We start from the raw sequence: 13374 nt of genomic DNA, 5'->3' as shown, positions 1-13374 counted from the left end.
ATGTTCTTATTCTCAAAGCTTAACAGTATTCTTAGTTCTTGTGGCCCAGCAGCACCTCTCTGATCTTATTCATCAAAGGTGCTGACAAACTAGGCATATGGCCCATCCCAAGAAGCCAAGGTACGTTCAATAGATCTTGCCAAAGACAGCCAGAGTGCTTTCACGTGCTTCACAATATTCTTTACGCGAGTATTGCAAAATGCCATATGTTTATTCAGGGATGCTCCTCTTTTGACTCTTCTCTATATGTGGTAGTAAATATCAGTGATCAAATCCTCAGCATTCATCTGCAGTGATTTTGATGCATGCTCTGCCATTAAGCACATGAGGTGGCAGGAATACCCCACTGCATACAATCCCTGGTTCATTGTTTGCTTAATTTGACTCAATGTACTGTTGTGCTTACCCTGCATGTTTGTAGCATTGTCCACTGAATACACAGTACATTTATTCCAGGTAATACTGTGTTTTGATAGCATGTTGATGGTTGCATCAAATAAGACCTGAGATTAATTCAATGTACAAGAAACCATATCTAAAAACTCAGGAATTGTAAGGCCAATTTCTGGGTATTTATATGTAAGCATGATTGGAAAATAATTCTTGAACTCATCTAAACTAGCATCCAGAACCAAACCAAAATATTGTTCATGGGCATCTGTCATACTTTGTACACGTTTCAGGCTCTTTAGGTGTGATTGCCCATTATATAATATCGGTCATTTTTGTGGAACCACTCTTATGGCTCTTGGCAATTTTGGAATCTGGGAACATTTTCTTGAATAAAGAACATGATCTAAGATGATCACTGTTGGTGTAACTCATGCCTGTGGGGTGTGATGGTCTATCCCCTCTAGTGGCACCTAGATCATGCAGAGATTGATGAGTCTGCTACAGCCTTGTCTAAAAACCATGTGGCTTACAGTAGAGATTTATATACTAAGCTTCAGAGGTCCCAGGGTAAATCCCACCTGCTGACAACGAGGGCCTATCAGTGTTATGCTGGCAAGACAGATGTTATGTTTCAAAAGAAATCTTGTAAATAAAGCTTCATCTTTTATTAACCCCGCAGGTTGGAAAAATGCTGCCAGAACCTTAACACAGCTTGCATGTTTCTCCATGGCAATATGTCTTGAAATATCATTGTATCCATCATGACTAACAGAAAAATCAGCTCTGCACTACTCACAAAAAAGAAAATGTTATGCCTCACTTTGATGTTTGTAGAAAATGGTGCCTTAAAGTGATGATAACTTTTCACTTTTTTCCTTAGTATAGCCTTAAAGTCTACATCTGTCATTGCTGATGTTGAGTCTTTTGTTTCTTGGAGCGTTTGTGTGGGGGGGTTGTTTTTAATTTGGGGGGGGTTGGTAATCTTGCAATTTTTGACCTATACCCAAGTTTATTTTTAATTATTTGAGATTCCACAACCAATACAATCCTACTATCCCAACTGCTTCTCATTTTAACACTCTCACATTGCTTGCTGCCAGCTCTGGCTCTCTGAACTCCTTCTCATATTATAACTCTCACATGAGTACTTCTAGACGTCACCTTGTAGTGAAGTGGAGTTGTTTAATAATACAAGGATGGTGAGAGTCATAAAGAAGAAGTTAGAGTAATCACCTGACAGAAAATATATGGAGTTGTGACATTGCACAACAAATTAAATATAACTGTGCTGATATACTCACAGTTTTAAATGTATTTTTGATCCCCTATAGTAACTGATTCTACTTTAAGGCAGCAAGGTTAACATAGGAAATGTTCTGCTTCAACTGAGACAGAAAGCTTTGGAGTTCAAAGTGAGATAGTCCTGCAAAACTTGGGACTGCTGGGAGGTATGGATTAGGGAGGTTTTGTGGGGAGTAAACAAAATTTGTTGCTTATATAGGGAATGCCTTTCCTAAACAGAGCACCTCACAAGGCCAGTGGCCACTCTGTGACGGGTGGTAACATTAGAGGATTTTTTTCCTATTAAAACAACTGAAGCTTTACATTTCTGGCCATGTGCACACAGCCTGACTTCTTACTGCCCCCTTCAAACTCTTCCCCCCTGCAACATATGATCCTCACTCCAGATTCCATACAGGTTACTACAGCTACACTTAAAATTCATTCTGATTCTAGAACTACTACTAGTTCTACCAATATCCCCTCTTTTAAGTATAGGGCATATCATTGGAGTGGGTAAATTGTCTGAATTTAATTCCAGCTTGAAATCTGTCAGAAAGAGAATAGATTATTTGAAGGAAAAGCAATTCAGCATCAGTCTTTTAGTCTCCCATTATAGGGTAGAAATATAGGGTAGATCTTCTGGCCCAGCTGACTGCAGGACCCATAAAAATGTTGAAGTAGAATAAAGGTGTCTGCATACCACTTTTATTTCCATTTAGTCCCGGAGGTTGCCTTGAGCCGATTAACATTGGCACAAATTAGAGTACTTGTATGTCTGCATTAACTTATGCTGGCTTTTAATGAGGCTGTTATGCTGGCAGAGATCCATGCCCACAACACGCTTCCTACATCAAAGTGAGGAATCAAGAAAGAGTGATGTAAAGTAGTGCTAATGCTGATTCAATATGAGCCACAGCCTCACCCAAACTGGGTAATAAGGTCTCAGCTATATTTTACCTAGCCATATACCTTCTACAACCTCTCAAACAGGGCTAGCAGATAATCATGGGTACAATAAAATCAGGTTACTTAAAATGTAAGGCCGACTGATGTTAGGCACCCAAATCCTTACTTAGGCACCTAAATCAAAGTTACCAGATTCTTTGAGGTGTTTTACAGCTGCAACTTTGACTTAAATTGAAATCTGGAAAAGGTCCTGTAATTTGCCTCCACAGTTTTCACAGACTTGAGCCATGGGCAAAAGTTCTGGGGCAGATTCGTCCAAGCTCCACCTCACTGCCTTTTCCTCCAGGCCCTTTCTCAGAAACTCCTTTATCCCCCAAGTTTAGGTTTTCTTCTCCTCTGGTGTTTTCCTTTTGTTGTCTTTGTTTTTTAGACATTAATTGCAAAAGAATTGAAAAAGTAGAAATAGGAGTGCATCAGGGTGCTGAAGAATACCTGGAACCAAATGAATGTGATCGTTTAACACTGAAAAAGCAAACATTTTAACACAAAATATCAAGCAAAAATAGTCTGATCTTTCACTGACTATAGGAGTCTGACCAGCAGCATTTTGTTCCCTTATGAAACTCTTGAATATGTCACAGACACTGTACTTTAAGCAAATATAAAATTCAGAAGAAAAGAGAATAATGGTACTTGCAATAATATTTTGATTGTACATGCATGTTTCATCTTAGAACCATGAAGTGCTTTACAAATATTATTTCATCACCTCAATATTCCTGTGAGGTAGGCAAGTCCTTTAGCATCTGTTTTACAGCAAAGGATCGTTAAGTGATTTTGCCTGATATCACATAGCAAGTTAATGGCAGAATGAAGAAGAGAATCCATGAGGTGTGACTTCAAGTTGCTGCTCTACCCAAGAGACAGCCATGTCTTTGTTAGCTTAATTAAATTAAAGAAATTAAAGAAAACTTTTTTTTATGGTTAGAAAAGGAAATCAATCTATTTCCAAGTCAGACAGTCTCTTGCAGGGGTTTGTAGTGAGAACACAAGCACTCTCCTCCCCCTCCTGGTAATCTAACATGAGATTGGCCAAAGGCAATCACAGTCCCTGAACTTGGACTGCAGATATTGATCACTACATGTGCCCTGGGGTCAGAAGTAGAGTTAGGTGTTGGTGTATCATGGATTGATATAGTGGCATTATAATATTTTTCCTTATTGTATCTCCCATTTCTAATAGTTCCTAACATTCTGTCAGCATTTTTGACTGCCGCTGCACATTAAGTGGATGTTTTCAGAGAACTATCCACAATGACTCCAAGATCTCTTTCTGTAGTGGTAACAGCTAATTTAGGCCCCATCATTTTGTATGCGTAGCTAGGGTTATATATTCCAATGTGTTTAGTCTTGAGAAACAATGACTGAGGAGGGACCTGATAACAGTCTTCAAATATGTAAAGTTCTGCTATAAAGAGGACTGTGATCAATTGTTCTCCATGTCCACTAAAGGTAGGACAAGAAGTAATCAGCTTGATCTGGAGCAAGGAATATTTAGGTTAGATATTAGGAAATCAAGGTCCCTTCCAGCCTTTTGTGTCTATGATTACAGTCTTTAATTACATAATGTCCCTTGCTATTCCTCAAATAATACTATGGTATGTATGTGTGGTTTTCATTCTTTTATGCCTATATCATTTTCATTACAGGTTCAGTATTACTATATCTGGGCTGGTGCACTTGCTCACCATTGAATAGCTGGGCTGATTAGCAGTTTCATTCCTAAGTACAGAGAATTGCCGTAATCAAGACTGACGGTCACAAGTGTGTGAATCACCAGCTCTGAAACCAAAAGGAGGAGAAGAGTCTTCCTGTGAGATGGAAAAGGACATTTTTCACTGCCAGGTCTATTTGAGTAATTAATTTGAAAAATTCTGTTCTAGACAGGTTCTTTTAGCATCCTTATCACCATAGTAACTGAGCACCTTCCAGTAGTAAATGCTACTACCATCTGTCACATTACTCCTCTTTAAAGATGTAGTGAAAAGAGCTGCCACAGATTCTTGGAGATATGTGGGGAGGCAGGGAGACCATGAATTTTTCTTTACCCTCTCCCCAGCTGCCCCACCGAGCAGCTTTTTGTCCCAACGGGGGGCAATAACAAAACTGTCTGAGATTTGGGGATAGAGAGCAGGGATACTGACCACGATCATCATGGCTTCAGAGCATTTCATGAGCCCTTGAGAAAAACTCCAACTGCTTACAGCAGAGGAGGGAGGAAGTGCATTGCCAGCCATGAAGAGGTGCAGTGGTTTGCATGATTCCCTATGCAACAGAAAGTTCTGGGAAGCATCCTGCTTTTTTAAGTCAGAATGTCTTTGGTGCTTCTCCTGTCCAGTGTAGTTCTGCACCCATCCCAGGTCCTAATCCAAAGCTCATTAACTGAATGGAAAGACTCCCAATGACTTCAGTGAGCTTTGCATCAGGTCCCCAGTGCAGGACTCTGTGTAAATGGTACAGCCTAGACCTGAGCTAACATCCATGTGCTAAACATTTTCTTTTCAACCAACAACACAGCCTTTCCTGAATGCAATTCAAGAATGCAAATAACTATGAAGAAGCTAACTTAGCTGCAAAACTAGATAGTCCACATATGTTAGCAAATGTTAACTATCTCTCTGTTGTACACTTACAACCAGTTCCTTAGCTGCTGTAAAGCAGAGGAGCTCCACTGGGCCATGCCAGCTTACACAAGCTAAGGAAGTGGCCCAATAACTCTAGAATGTTCTATAAGTACCATTTACTGTATACTTTTTGTATAATAGAATTTCATGTGCTGTTTCACTGACACGAATAGTGTTATCTCAGTACGACAAGATATAAACATATATCTACATTTTTAGCAAACAATTTTTTTGCATCCTTGGTTGTACTAGGTACTACCTCTCCCACTAGCATTTATATTAAGTATAACATATCAATACAATTTAACCTAATTCAATTATATAATGGGATTATATTATAGTGTAGCAGAAAGGTTTTATTCACATTCACTTGGAGATGTCTGCATACCTCACTTGTGACTTTATGAAGCCACTTAGGAGTTACACAGGTTATTTCAAACTCAAGCTAAGAAACCATTTAATTCACACCACACAACCACATCCTCCTCTGGGAATGCCACATGTTTTACTAAATAAATAAATAAAACCTATTTCAGAAATGTTTTTAAAACCTTAACTGGTACTCATTTTTATAACACTATACCTGTAAAGGCAAGCTACTGTAGTACCATGAGTGCAACTGTACAGGAGTCACAGGAAAAACAAAAATGACAATTCTTATAATTAATACATTTCAGAAACTTCTAAGAGTTACATAAAATGGTTATTTCTTTATATAATCACAATTTTAAGGTCTGTTATCTCAAGACCTATTGGAGTTAGGAGCAAGTGCTGTGTATTGCATTGGAAAGCTGGGAATCTCCCCAGTCCAACTACATAAAGTTCCCATCTATACCTTTCGAGGTCACAATATATTGGAACTTTCACCAGCCTAATTTTAGGAATGTATGACAGAGCTTGCCTCCATGGTGACTCCTGGTGGCCCAATGTTGCCCTACTAACCTTGCCTCAGGGTCTCCAATGGTTGGCCACTGCCTCTCACAGAATCCAATGCTTTTGACCTCCAGCTAAGACACTCCTGAGTCCCACCCCTTCTAAGGTATTAAATTCCAAACATAAGAGAAAACCAAGAACTCAAAATATGGTCAGCTAATGAGTCTCCATTGGGATCCTACCTTTCAATTCAGGACCTATCTTCAAACAACCAGTCCTTTGGTCTGTCTCCTGGCCCAGTCATCCCACCCACCACATGGCTCATCCACCCAGTGAACTTTCTCAGACTTCTAGCTGTAACCAGGCTTCTGTCACAGAGGGAGGAACAGAGCACTGCTCATCTTCTGGTCAGCCACCAGGTGAACCAGGTCTTCTCTACTTAATTCCTCTCTCCACATCTGGCATCTGCTGCGGATGGAGCCAGCTGGTCTCACAGGCCCTCATTAACTGCCTCTTTGCCATTGTAGGGCTTCTAAGCCTCATCACAGGGTACATTCCACACTTGGCATGAAAGAAGGAATCATTTCCCTGGAAGATTGCTTTAGGTGTTTGAAGTTGTTCAGAAATTTGAAATGTTACTTTTGGAAGAGATAGATTAGTGGAAAGTATATAGTTAAGGCAGTAAAGTCAAGATTCATGATAAACAAAAATTATCATATGGGTCTTCAATGTATCACATAGATATCACCATTACATATGCAATGTCATTGTATTTATGAATCTGTATATGTATGCATATATAGCTATGAATATACAAAAAACTCATGAAGACTGGTATCACGCCTTATAAAGTGCTGATTCAGCACAGTGCAGATATAAGTTAAGGCTGGAGCACTGTAACATTTTCAGTGGTGCAAGTTTCTGAAGTGGAATAGTTTTAGCTGTGAATTTCCTCTCCCTCTAATCCCTCTGCAAGGAGGAAGAGATCCCAAGACTCCCCCAATTTGTAAAGGCCTTTGCTTGTGTTTCCTATCCTTAAAGATCGGCCTTGCTGGACAGGACATGAAGATACCTGAGGTTTGATTGGAGCGTTAAAAGTAAACAATACAGGCTTCCTTTGAGGGGAAAAAAGTGAAAAGAGAAAAATGAAATAGAATTAATTAGATTGTCTTAAGGCCCTAAAACACTGACATTTTGCAGAGCCCCAGCTAAATAAATATTTAGGAGTAATAAATGAGAGGGGGAAAAAATCCAATGCTCCTTTAACTTGGAGCAGGGGTCTGTCTAATGAAGCAGATTGGCAGGTATGGATTTATGGTTTGGAAGTTAAGTAAATCTGGGAAACAGATTTTTTATACTTATTGTAAAATGTACAATTAGGAGCACTGAGACTTATTTTCATTCCTCAGTCGCACACATCCGAGTTTCTCACCCCCACACAAGTGTACACACATGAGAATTTCACAGTAGAGCACTCTCATATTCTTAGGATGCTGGTTGATAGGATTTTTGAAGCCTGTCAGAGAATAATCCCATCTATCACAGCCCAACAGGATATTCACATCATCAGAGAGGAATTTTCTTGCCCTCCCCCACAAGGATCTGTAGCATAATTTCTTCATGTTGCCTCCTTAGAGAGGGAACTGAACTCAGTCAGATTTTACTCCCAAAAGATAAGAAATCATACCATCTATCACCAACCACAAAGCTAGCATATGATTTATAAATGTAATCTCATTTCAATTGATTAAGATATTTAAAAATAGACTGAAAATGCCATAGAAACTATAGTTTTGGGAACAATCCTGCATTGGTGAGAGTATAGTACAGATAACTAAATAGGTCTTTTTAAAAAAAAAAAGATTATCTCCATAGCTTCCTGAATATAATAATATTGTTGTAGCCATGTCGGTCCCAGGATATTAGAAAGATAAAGTGGGTGAAGCAACATCTTTTAATGGACCAACTTCTGTTGGTGAAAGAGACAAACTTTCAAGCTTACACAGAGCTCTTCATCAGGTCTGGGAAACTAACTCAAACTGTCACTGCTAAATAAAAGATTTGAACGGATTGTTTAGCATAAGTAGTTAAAACATATTTCAAGGGACCATTCAAGGTAAAATGGCCCATTAACAGCCCTCCAGTCATAGGGAGGATATGGGCAAAACCAGACAATCACTACACTCTCAAATGAACTCACATAGGAAAATGATAAAAGACAAAAACACCATCTGTGAGTGAACACTTTTGACAATCTGATCACCCTATATCAGTCCTCATCCTCAAAGGAAACCTGCACAACACTTTCCACAGATGATCCTGGAAGCTTAAATTCATAACTTTGCTAGACACTAACAGTCATGGACTGAACAGAGAGACTGTATTTATTACTTATTACAACAATCTGTAACCCACTAACAACCCCCCTCCAACTGCTTCCTCCTCCTCCTTTCTTCCCTATGACTGGAGGGGTGTTAATGGGCCACTTCACCTTGACTGATCCCTTGAAATATGTTTTAACTACTTATACCAAACATTCTGTTTAAATCTTGTAATTTAGCAGTGACACTTTGAGTTAATTTCCAAGACCTGAAGAAGAGCTCTATGTGGCTCAAAAGTTTGTCTCTCTCATCAACAGAAGTTGGTCCAATAAAAGTTATTACCTCACCCGTCTTGTTTCTATATATTATAATGTAATCTGGAAAATGTGAAGAGAAATACAGTATGGATCTGTACAGAGAAATCATAGAAAATAAAATGAAAACTAAGATAAATGGACAGTCTTGATAATTGGAAAGGGATTGTTGTTATTACAGATGGTTCCTGACATACGCAAATGTTCTACTCCGGAACGCCTTGCATAAGTCAGGAACGTATACCTGACAATTACGGGGAAAAACAAAACAAAACAAAACAACCTTACAGAACTTTTTCCGTAAATGCAGATTTGCGTAAGTCGGGTTTGCATAACCCAGGGCGCGTTTGTATTATATAAATAGTCAAAGAACTTTTTAAATCACACATCCTGTGGGAGGATGTCAATTTAGATGGAAAGGAGACAAACAACAAAGGATTGTGATGCAATGTTCTTCAAGGTAATGCTACAAACTCTGTGAGCTGCAAACCAGATCGAGTGATTTTACACCACCAAGCACCAGCAGTTCTCAGCACCTCACTCCAAGTGTGTCAAAAATGAAGTAAACTCTTTGCAACCTAATATTCCTCTTTTGTACTACTGTCTAATACTGATGGCTAATCCTCTTCCTCTAGGAAAATGATACTTCTCCAGACAAAGGACTAAGTCTAGCCCTGGTGCAAAAGGGAGCAGCTCAGTTCCAAAGCTGAATCCCAAAACAGAAAAGGATAATAGAGACATTTAACCCTCCCAGGTATATGTGTGTATTGGCAGAGGGAGTGGCTGAGTGAATGACTGACTGCATTCTCCAAGAGCGTTATCCTTTCTAGTAGGAGGCAGCCTGGTTCAGAAGATAGGGTATCAGGATAGGACTCTGGGAAGCTGGGTTCTATTCTCAGTTGGTTTCTAGCCCATTATATGACCTTAAACAATTGTCTATACAAGTGAAATGCCCCATTGGGTTAAGAGGGACAGTCTCTCATTATATGTTTGTACAGTGCCTTGAACATTAGGGCACTGATCTCAGCTGATAGTGTAATGTATAATGATAATTATTAGAGATTTAACGTACCTAGAAATAATCTTCTGTTTTAGCAGCATTTGGAAAACCAGAAAAAAATCAGATGCCCCAGGTTGGTTATTCTCATGTTTGGAGACACCAAATCCTATGACATCCATAGTGAAAATTAAATGTTTATTATGTTCAGTGGTGATGTCACTGTTGTGACACACTCTAACCTTGTCTTCCGATATTTTGACTAACAGCTAGTAGAAAGATGAGTATATTGCACTTAGGGCTAGAGTGTGAAGCCGTATGCACACTGGTGAGCTGTTACTCTTCCAAGGTCCAAACTGAAACAAAAAGGAAATACTTTTTCAGAACACACATGATTAGACTGCGGAACTCATTGCCACAGGATGTCGCTGGGACCCATAGGCACTGGCTTTTTCCTTTGCCCTGAGGTGCTCAAGCCCCCCTCAGTCCCAGGCCCCATCCTCCACTCCACCCCTTCCCCCAAGCCTCCCTGTCATGCTTCTTTCTGCTCCCGCTCTACCTCTGGCCCTGCCCAACTCCACCCCTTCCTCCAACCCTCCACCGCGCCTACCTCTTCCTGCTCCCACTCCATCCCAGCCCCACCTCTTTCTGCCCTCTCCAGCGAGCGCAACCTGTCCGCGCTCCTCCCTGTCCCTTCCAGCGCCTTCTGCACGCTGCGGAACAGCTGATGATGGCAGCCAGGAGGCGCTGGAAGGGAGGGGGAGGAGTTGATCGATGGGGCTTCCGGCAGATAGGAAGTGCTGTGGGGGAGCGGAGGAGCTGCCTGCCAGTGGATGCTAAGCACACGCTAATTTTTTTTCCGTGGGTGCTCTAGCCGTGGAGCACCTATGGAATCAGTGCCTATGCTGGGGCCAGTCATAGCAAGTTTCAAAGAGGGATTGGGCATTTATATGGTTAACAAGAAAATCCAGAGTTTCAATAGTTAATGTATCAAAAATTGTGTGGAAGGGATATAAAACCTCCCATATCTCAGTTTGAACCAGTGCCTAACTATTAGGGGCTAGGATGATACCTTCTTGGCGGGGTTCTTACCCCACATATACCTCCTGTGAGGGTTCTTACACCTTCCTCTAGAGCTGGCTACAGTTAGAAACAGGATACTGAATTAGATGGACCTCGGATCTAATCTAATATGGCAATTCCTATGTTCCTAGGCCCTGTTGAGTGAATGGCACTACTCGGGTGAGTAACTGCTCACCTTTGTGAGGAAAGTGTTTACCATCTGGTCCTTAATAAAGTAAATAAAACAAATACTGATGAACACTACTATTTTAGTGTTGGGAGCGGGCTATTATGAGGCAAAACAGCTATCTCAACATTTTCATTTTATGTGCACTCTTGGAAAATAGCACCTTGAGACATTTTTATTTTGATTTGCTGTAAGAGGACTGTTTACTGCCAGACAATGTTAGAGTAACTGTTTGACATTAGCCAAAACTAACCTTGATCTCTTCTTTACTGGATGCTGTGTAACACTGTTGTACACCTCCCAGTGCTAAAAAGCCAGTCAATGACACTGTCAATTAATGAGTCAAACACCTTACCTATAAGAATAAACAAGAAAAGGCAAATAATTTCTGGGTGGTTATCATGTCAGTCTCTAGTAAATGGAAAGCAAGAGAAGGTGTGTAGCTTTGTGAATCTCCAGCACTTGGAAATATATTCAAATCTCATTTGCAAAGAGTTGATAATGTACATCCCAAGCTTTTTTCCCCATTGAGCAAGAGATCAAGATTTGTTTGATTATACAGTGGCTATGTGAGTATGCTGTGCCTTCTTAATATATGATACTCCAATATTATAAAGACAGCTTCTAATGTAGCAAAAATCTAAGGCCACTGATTTTTGCATCCTAAGATCTACATTTTGAAAAGGAAGGCAGTGTTACCTATTGGCTAAAGCACTAGCAAGGGACTCAGAAGATCTGAGTTCTGCTGGCCTGCTGGGGGATGCTGACCGAGTCATATCACACCTCAGTTTCCCCATCTGTAAAATGGGGATAATGATACTGACCTCCTTTATAAAGTTATTTGAGATTTATGGATGAAAAAGCACTATCTATTATTGTTATATTTTGAAAGGGTTATTAAAAATTGTGCACACAAAATTAGCACAGAGAAATCAGGTAATTGCACTGGCCCAACAGGGAGTGGTGGGGACTGAGTTCTCTGTCTCTTAAGGCCACATCCTTTTTCTTGCTGAGAGCTTTTGTTTCTGGGCTTTCAAGGCAAGGAATATGATTGTTAGCATCCCCAGTCTAGTCCGTCTCCCAGGCTGCCAATAGTTAGAGAGCAACCTACCAGCTCCTGTAGAAGCACTGCCTGCTATATTGTGTATTGTACAGCTCCAAGCACATGGAGGGTAGTAAATGATAACAAAGGGGATTACTGAATATCACAGTTAAGTAGTTTGATTCTTTGTCATGCAAATTGCACTAATATGCAATGAAGGCTGCCATCATTGGCAGTGCAGAAGTTTGTGAGTGTTTGAACAGGAAAGCATAATCTGACACAGGATTTACCCTGTTAAATTCCTCATTAACACCCACGTATGACAATCACCTTAATGTATCATAGGAGCAGATACCTCTTTGGAATCAAGCTGGGAACTAGGGTCTCCTGAGTTTCATTCTCTATCACATTCCATGTCTATCAGGTGGTAGATTGCTCTCACCAAAAGAGACTCCATTCTTGATTAAACATGTGATGCGCATGTTTCAGCAATTCATAATTGTTCAGGCTGAAGTTTAGTAACTCTCTTCTGCTTTTATTCCCACAGCCTGTCAAAAATAATGAGCATATTCTATAAATGTTTTTTGCAACATCATTTTTAATCCTTAAACATACAGTGCCACCTTCTCCAATTTGTATATTATCAGATTGAGGTTACTGTCACAGAATTACATTGAAACAGAGGATAACATCTAGGAGAGGTGACAAGCCATCTTTCGGAAGTCAAAGGTTACATGAGTTATGCCAATATAAGGCATGGCCTCATGGAAGCCACTTTGCTTTTCAGGTGCCTTTTTCCTACCATGCTAATGCTAAGAAGCATAATGGCGAAAGTGAGTTAAAAATGAAACCTTTATGCAAATGACACATTTTACTTTCAAATTCCTAAGTACAATTATCCATCATGTTCCAGAAAAATGGTGATAACTAAAAAAGCAGATAATGAATAAGTACTATAGCAGAACAATTATAGTGAATGCTAAAAATTACCTCTTTACAAACTCTTTCTCAGCTCCTTCTGTTCATTTGATTTATGTGTCATATGACTTTTTAATCTCTAGATTTTATCCCTCTTTTGAGATGCCCCACTAAGCCGCTTATATTTCAGGGAGTTTGGGAAATGGAATTGGCTTTCTTTCTGTATAAGATTGTACCTTCCCCAAAGATTTTTGATGGGAGTTCTTTGCAAAAAAATATTGCTTTTCCTCTCTGAGTTCCTGTAATATTGGCCCTGATTATTCTTTATGTTATACTGGAAACTTCTTATTAGAGGTGCAGACAATATTGGTTTGGTTTCTCTCCAGAGATGAT

General features: G+C 39.8%; 1 long non-coding RNA gene across 9 annotated transcripts in view; it reads left to right on the top strand.

Annotated features, from left to right (window-relative positions):
- Positions 1 to 5724, top strand: part of LOC123351009 — a 46198-nt gene extending 40474 nt beyond the window's left edge. For all 9 annotated transcript variants that reach the window (XR_006573906.1, XR_006573907.1, XR_006573904.1 and 6 more), the window contains one exon: positions 4293 to 5724. This is a non-coding gene — a long non-coding RNA (uncharacterized LOC123351009). The remainder of the gene's footprint in view (positions 1 to 4292) is intronic.
- Positions 5725 to 13374: the final 7650 nt, after the last annotated feature.

Source organism: Mauremys mutica, chromosome 1 (genome assembly GCF_020497125.1).
Source record: "Mauremys mutica isolate MM-2020 ecotype Southern chromosome 1, ASM2049712v1, whole genome shotgun sequence".
Taxonomy (NCBI): Eukaryota; Metazoa; Chordata; order Testudines; family Geoemydidae; genus Mauremys; species Mauremys mutica.
The sequence above is the reverse complement of the archived record's forward strand: the minus strand, read 5'-3'. Positions and strand labels throughout refer to the sequence as shown.